This window comes from Corvus moneduloides, chromosome 17, assembly GCF_009650955.1.
Source record: "Corvus moneduloides isolate bCorMon1 chromosome 17, bCorMon1.pri, whole genome shotgun sequence".
In the NCBI taxonomy this organism is placed as follows: Eukaryota; Metazoa; Chordata; class Aves; order Passeriformes; family Corvidae; genus Corvus; species Corvus moneduloides.
The window spans coordinates 13282038-13289048 of record NC_045492.1 but is presented as its reverse complement, the minus strand read 5'-3'; positions in this window follow the sequence as shown (position 1 = coordinate 13289048).

The window sequence follows — 7011 nt, the reverse complement described above, 5'->3', positions numbered from 1 at the left end:
TCTCTGGAGATGTCCCAAACCCACCCAGACGCGTTCCTGTGTCACCTACTCCAGGTGGGCTGGGTGATCTCCAGAGGTTCCTTCCAGTCCCAGTTATTCTGTGATTCTGTGAGTGCTGTTCCCTCTGTGCCATCTCCCCCTGAGCCATCATGGGGCAGGCTCAGCCCTTCGTGATGCTGGATTTGGCCGATGGGCATCGCCGGAATGACAAACGGAGGGCAGCACCATAGAGCCGCTGTCACCCAGACACCAACGTAATTATAGCCAATACACCTTATAAGTACTGATCTTTGGCATCCTTGGGTGGGCCACTCAGGATGATGGCCCCAACCCTTTTTGTCGTGTGGTTGGAGCGCCGATGATCCCCGAGTGCTCAGTGGTGGGCCTGGCACACATCAGGGCTGCCCAAGCAGCAGGGGAACAGAATACACAGATTGACTGTGGAAATTGCCCCAAAAAGGCCAAGGGTTTCATCTACATTTCATTTTTTTCGACAGTCAGAACACCCAGCTGCTCTCTGTGCTCCAGAGGGATGGAGACTACTTCCACTACAGAGGAATTCAGTGCGGCAGGCAAAGACTTAAAGCACATTTCCGAGTATCCCACTTGGCACTGAGGAGGTTTTTAGGAGTTAAATGCAATCCGTAATGCTGTTAGCAAAGTGCTTAATCTCTGCTAGACTCTGAGGTTAGCACCTCCCTCAAATAAATGGGATAAGAAGGAGGTGAGTTTCCATGTGGTCTCTGGTTTTTCCCCCAAAGACACACCGAGACCTGCTAAAGTCAGTTTAGTTTACATCACTATGTTTACATCACACCCAGGGGCTTGTTTCCTTCAATATAAAAATCATCCTGCCTGAATGGAGGACATTTCTAAAATAATTGCAGCTAAAATCATGTGTTTGGGGTTTTTTTTAATGTGTTTTTTTAAAAGTTCTTCTCAAAATGTTCTCCCAGTCTAAAATGAGCAACACTACCCAGGCTGAAATTTAGGTCACTTACGTGGCAAATAAAGATTAATCAAAACCATTACAGAATGTGTAATATACACAAGGTAGTCTACTCACCAGGTAATTCTGAAAGGTGAAATATCTTTATTGGCAAATTTGAATGTTGCCTCACGCTGACTTGAAGCAGATTTATTTTCATCAAGAGGTCAAACCTGATAAGGCCAAAAATTTAAAATACGGATCTTTAAGTCCTGGCCCTTCAAATGGTCATATGGGCTGATGGGGCAGCCTTATTAATTTACTGACGGTTAAAAATCTCTGTGTCCATCAGCTGTGTGAACCATGAGGAAAAGGAATTTACCTTGTGCTCCTTCACAGATTTTCAGGTGTTAAATCCTGCCTTCCCACTGCCCTGAATGGAGTTTTGAATTGACACAGGAGAGCTTGTTGCACAATTCCTGCCAGTCTAATGTGATTTTTTTGCAGTAGGATGCATTTGACCGGTTGTTTATCCGTGCATGCAAAATATTCCTTTGTCTTGCAAGAGCTCTGCATTTCTTTGGAACTCGCTGCACACCACCTTGCACTATGTGACCAAACCTGATCCCACAAACACTCCCAAGTTCGAAGCACAGGAGCAGTTTAAGTATTGATGGCAGCGTGGCCGGGAGAACAAAGCAGAATTTTGCTGGAAGTGGGTGGGGGAGTGACCAGTTTTTGCTACACCAAATGACTCTCTTAACAGTCTGTTAAAAAATGTACTCTTTTTATTCTGCTCTGATGTTAGCATTTTGAATGGCCTTATATTGAAGAACAAATAGAATAAAAACAAGAATAAAAACAAATTCAAGGCACACAAACTTATAAAAATATTAACGTTGTACTTTTGCTCAGAACTCTTTGTCCTTAAAGACTCCCTGAGTCAGGTGTTGTGGTATTTCTTGTTCTCATGACGCACCAAAACCCATTATTTGCTCCTTTCCCCTTTCATTTTTTAAAAATTTTAATTTTCTGTGTGAAATCTATTGACCTCCTTGATCACAAGGGTTGTTCCCTTGAGCCAGGGCTCTGGATAACTGTAAACATGAGTTAGCAGAGAACACAGGAGCCGCATGGTTTTTATCCACTGAGATATGGGACCTCTGTGGAAAACAAAAAAAAAAAATAAAAGATCTGCTTCAGGAAAAAAAGAGAGGCTCAGAATATCTTAAAACTTTTCTTCTTTTGCTCAAAATGCATCATATAATATCACATTACGGGAGTGAAATGAAAACATCCAATTTATTTTTACAGATTAGCCACGGTGACCTCAGTGATTTATGCCCATGGCGCTGGAAATGTTTGATATGAGGCAAGGGCCAACTTGAAAAAATAAATCCTAGCTTTTCTTCTCCCTCCGTTTTGCCCTGTGTTGAGGACATTTGCTGCCTTTCTGGAGAAGCTTCCCCAGTCGATGTTTTATGTATGAGACAAAAACTTCTACAACAATCGCCCTGACAAACCTGTGTTTACTGCTCTGCACTGCATGTTACTCCACACTCTTGCAGTATTAAACCTAGCCCCAAACTAGACTTTGGAACCAGGCAGCAAGCCCAAAATTGTGATAATCTCCTCCATAACAACAGAAAGAAATAAAATAACACTGCTGAAAGCTGAAAAGTTTCATTTCAGTCCCCAAACTCTTAACGTACGTAAATGTCTGAGTTCTTTTAAATTACATTATGTACAATTACATTATGTAAAAATCCAGGCTGGAAGTTTTGTGATCTGGCTCAAGTCCTGCTCTTCTCAGAGCACACAGAGGGAAACCCTTGCTGTCAGGGAGAATGAAAACAGAGCTGAGCAGGCAGCAGGAAGCCTTCACCTAAATTTAAAATCTTTCGAGGGTTGCTGTGGGTGTTTGTCTCAAACAACTGACCTGAGCAGCAAAACACCCAGGCTGTCCCTGGCAGCAGGAGAGCAGCCAAGTTCTGTTCTTCTGCACAGGGACTCTCTCATTTTAGATTCATATTTAGGCAGCTATTAAATCTGGCCTGTCGTGTGGTTAAGGCACAAATGGGATTTAGGGGAGCTGGGTTCAGTCCCAGTTCTTCCACAGACTTCCTGCGTGATCTTGGGCAAGTCTTCTCCCAGGGCTCCCGAAATTTGGCTGGTTTGGGTTTTTTTTTTTTTTTAATCCTCTGCTCTAGCAGTCAAGTCATTACATGAAATACTCCGTTTGCTGGCATGAATAGATAAATAAAGTAAATACGCAGTGTTTAGGCTTTTAAGGAGATAAGCTTGAAACCATGATCAGAGGGTGACCTAATGGCTCGAGACGTCCTTTTTAGAACTGTTTGGGCTGTTGGGCCGCGAGCTGGGATATAAAATTCTACACCCTCCATTTCTGCACAACAACATCTATTTGCAAAATCAGGGTCATGTTGCGCCTTTACTTACAAAATAAATTGTTTGTGCAATGCTCGGACGGGAGCGAGGCTAGAAAATGGAATGGCTTATGAGAAGCTTTATCGGCGTTTTGCGGCTTGGTTTGTTGTTGCGTTTCTCTGCACAAATCACCTCTTTGAGCGCGATCTGAGAGCAGATCCCGTGCCGGGATCGCGCTGTCGGGGCGGCTGCGGCAGCGCGTGTTTACAGGAAACGCCTGAGCAGGGGCTGCGCCGGCAGACACGGCTCAGATTTGGCTAGCGCAGGGCTGCCTTGGCTGGCTGAGGCACGGATGAGCCACGGCGGGGACAAACAGGGTCCTGCGACATCGCATAATGCACGGAGAGATGCGCGCAGCGAGCGCGGCGGGGCTCGCCCTCCCCCAGCAATGCGCCCGGCTCCTGCATTAGTCCCTCTCTCTGTCCCCACGTTCAGTCCCAGCCTCCCTCCGCAGCATCAGCTCTGCCCCCTTCGCCCTCCAGCCCAAACTGCTGCGTTCTTTAATAACGCCTGCCGCGGTATTTGGGTGCTGTTTGGAGGTGTTTTGATGCCCCGCTAAAATCTGCTGTCTGAGCAGCGCGTTTAACGTAGAGCAGTTTGTTTTTGTAATGATAAAGGAGTCGCAGGGGGGTTCTGTCCCTGTTTTATACATCCTGTCTGTGTAAGCTCATAGATTTCAAATCCTGTGAGGCGCATTGACAGTCCAGCTATTAAAGATTTTCTGTTTGACCTTGATTTTGTTTTGTTTTCGCTGTGTATGAACTTTAACAGACTTCAAGCATGACGTCCTTTCTTTTTCCTTATCACAGTGCACTAGCGTAGGAAAATACAAGTAAACAGAAGCTTCTTCAACAGCACACAGATTTCTCAAAGAAAACGTCTTACTTTTTTCCTCATTTTACTCAACCTGCAGTTCTGTTCCTGTACTTTGTTCTGCAAATGGATCCTTTTCAAAATGACGGCACAGCACCATGCGAATGTTCCCTTTTCTTGTAACTTGTCTGGTGAAAGATCTCTGGGATCCTCCTGGTATTTATTCGAGCACTGGGTTGTTGTCTGATAGGCTCTATCACAACAGCAGTAACAGCAGCATTGTTGCTACTCAGTGATAGAATAAAGATTTGCATGGAGAAGTAAAATCTTTTCTGAGCTGTGGCTGGAGGAGAGAGAAGAGCTCTTGGGCATGCAACCCTTCCTCTGAAAGGGCTAAAAACAGAAATGAGCTTCATGTGCATCTGTGCAGGGCAGTGAGGGAGCACAAATGCATTGGTGAAACACAAATTCTATGAAAAAGGCTGCTCAGGAAGATAAACAGCCCGAGATGATGAAGTCATACCCTCTGCCCAGAATGGCTCAGTTATCAGCACCAGAGGCCTTAAACTTTTGTTGTAACTTTCCAAATTGTCCTTCCCAGTATCACATGGCTTTTACTTGAATATCAAGAGTTAGGTCTAGAGACTGGCTGTTAATCCTCTCCCTTCCTTGATTATTTTGAGCTTCCAGCCCTCTCACTCTCAATTTATAAACTGCTTCTTTCTATGGTTTGGATATGGCAAAATAAAAGCACATTCACCCATTCTAATTAGCACCTGACACCATTCTTCAATTAAAAACAAGTCTAATATTAAAAACCCAACCCTGTGCTGACTACTCACATACAGAGGTAGGTGTGCACTGAACTGGTTCTAAAATTGAAACTTAAATATATTGTTTGGGTAGGACGACATGCTTCAATTGTCTATTTGTTAAGGCAACTTTCCTCACTCCATTAGAGAGCTCAGTGCAAGCATTTGTTACAAAATAACTTGGAAAACTTTGTTTTACAGACTTGTGAGAGCTCTGTAAGATGCTGGATTTTTGGTGTAGATAAAGCAGAATTTTACAGCCATGTTCCAGTTCTGACACTTGTGCTGTAGGTGTAATTCAAATGTCACCTCTTTTTCCACTTCTCCTTTTTGGGGCCATTTTCTATTTTGCTTTCAGTTATAGAAGTTTTTCTCCTCTTTGTCTTGATCTTAAATCAAAATTTCAAGCACGCCAATAGTGTTTGTAACAGTGTCTGTCATCAAAATAATGGAAATAGATTCTAAAAATGGAAATAGAATCTCACAAAATGTTTCCTAACTGAAGAAGGCATTTCTAGATTAATTTCTTCACTTCCTATGGCATATTCCAAGTGTATTCAGAGACCAAAACTGCCTTTAAGGGTAGCAGTTACTGCTCCTTGTAATTGTGATGTGGAGGCAGATCCTTAAGAACTTCCCATAGGCAAGGAAGCAAAATTATCTGCCTTGAGATAAGAGAGAGACTGAGGCATCTGTGCACATTAATTCAGAGTTAAGGAAGTGTTCTCTTGGTAAAGGTTTTCATGTAAGATTACCCAGACTCTGTCAGGTGTAACCCCTGACAGAGAAAAACGTGGCAGTTCAGTTAATTTTTGAGTCATACTTTTGCAAAAGTATTTACCTCAGAGTGTGTCCTCCCTGGGCTGTAGTGCGACTACAGCATTTAATTCCCCAAATTATAAAGAGAGAAGGGGATACAAAAAGTGGGGTTGTGGTTCTTTTCACGACTTTCATGGTGTTAAAAATAATAATTATCTCTCATAAACTGAAAGCGCTGATAACATTAATAATGGATGGTGGGATTCTTGCACATGTGTTTATTAATTTATAAACACCGCAGAGCCTCAGAACGAAAGGTGTTCTATAAATAGCAAGCTAATATTGATCAATCCTGACATGGAATTACCATTCTTGGAGGGCTGCAACAGTTTTTTTTTTCCTTCATCCTAATCTGCTGCCAGAAAGAATTCCCTGAGCTTGGGCCTTTGTTATCATTATTTGTTTCTTCCCATTGTACTCGCAGCAGCACTTCCTCCTTGTATCAGAAATGCAGGAAGAAAAACCTGAGGCTTCTCGGTTCTGAATGCAGCAGAGCTGGTATGGCACAAAATGTGCATTTGAAAGGTAGAATAGAGAGCAGGAATTGTTTCCGAGGAGGAATTAGCATGACAGTGGACAAAGGCCCGGGGTGTGCCAGAGCTTTGCAGTGCCAGTTAATGGGAACGGGTATTCCCTGACCTGCGGGACAGAGCTGCCTCATGTTCTCACACAGGGGGTTGAGAACCACTGCTCAGCACCAGAAGAAGATATCATTTACTTCCAACCACACTCCCCTTTTCCCCTTTCACCACCGACAAGTAACCCGACCCCTGTCCTTACATTTCTTGTGTTTATTTGATTTATATTTTTCTGCTTCCCTCTTCTTTCAAAAATAAGGTTCTTACAACTGCAGGGGGGTGCTGGGCAGACAGGTGAGGAACATTTGCCATCTCTGGGCTGGGTGGGAGGGGAAGGGGAACACAAACCCCCCCATTTCCCGGATCTAAGGAGCTTTCAAGTAACTTTCAGTACCAAGCCCAAAGTGCAGCCTCTTGGTACCACTTGAGCCAAAACTTCCCAAACAACTCCCCCAGGGAAGTTTAGTCAATACACTGCCAATACTCACACACAGCACCTCCCGAGAGCCAGCAAATAGCAGCAAACCTGCCAGATTATAATTCATGTATGAAATGCTGAGCTCCTGCTTCTCCAGTGGGCCTTGCCTCCCCATCCTGGCGCTGCTGGGATGCA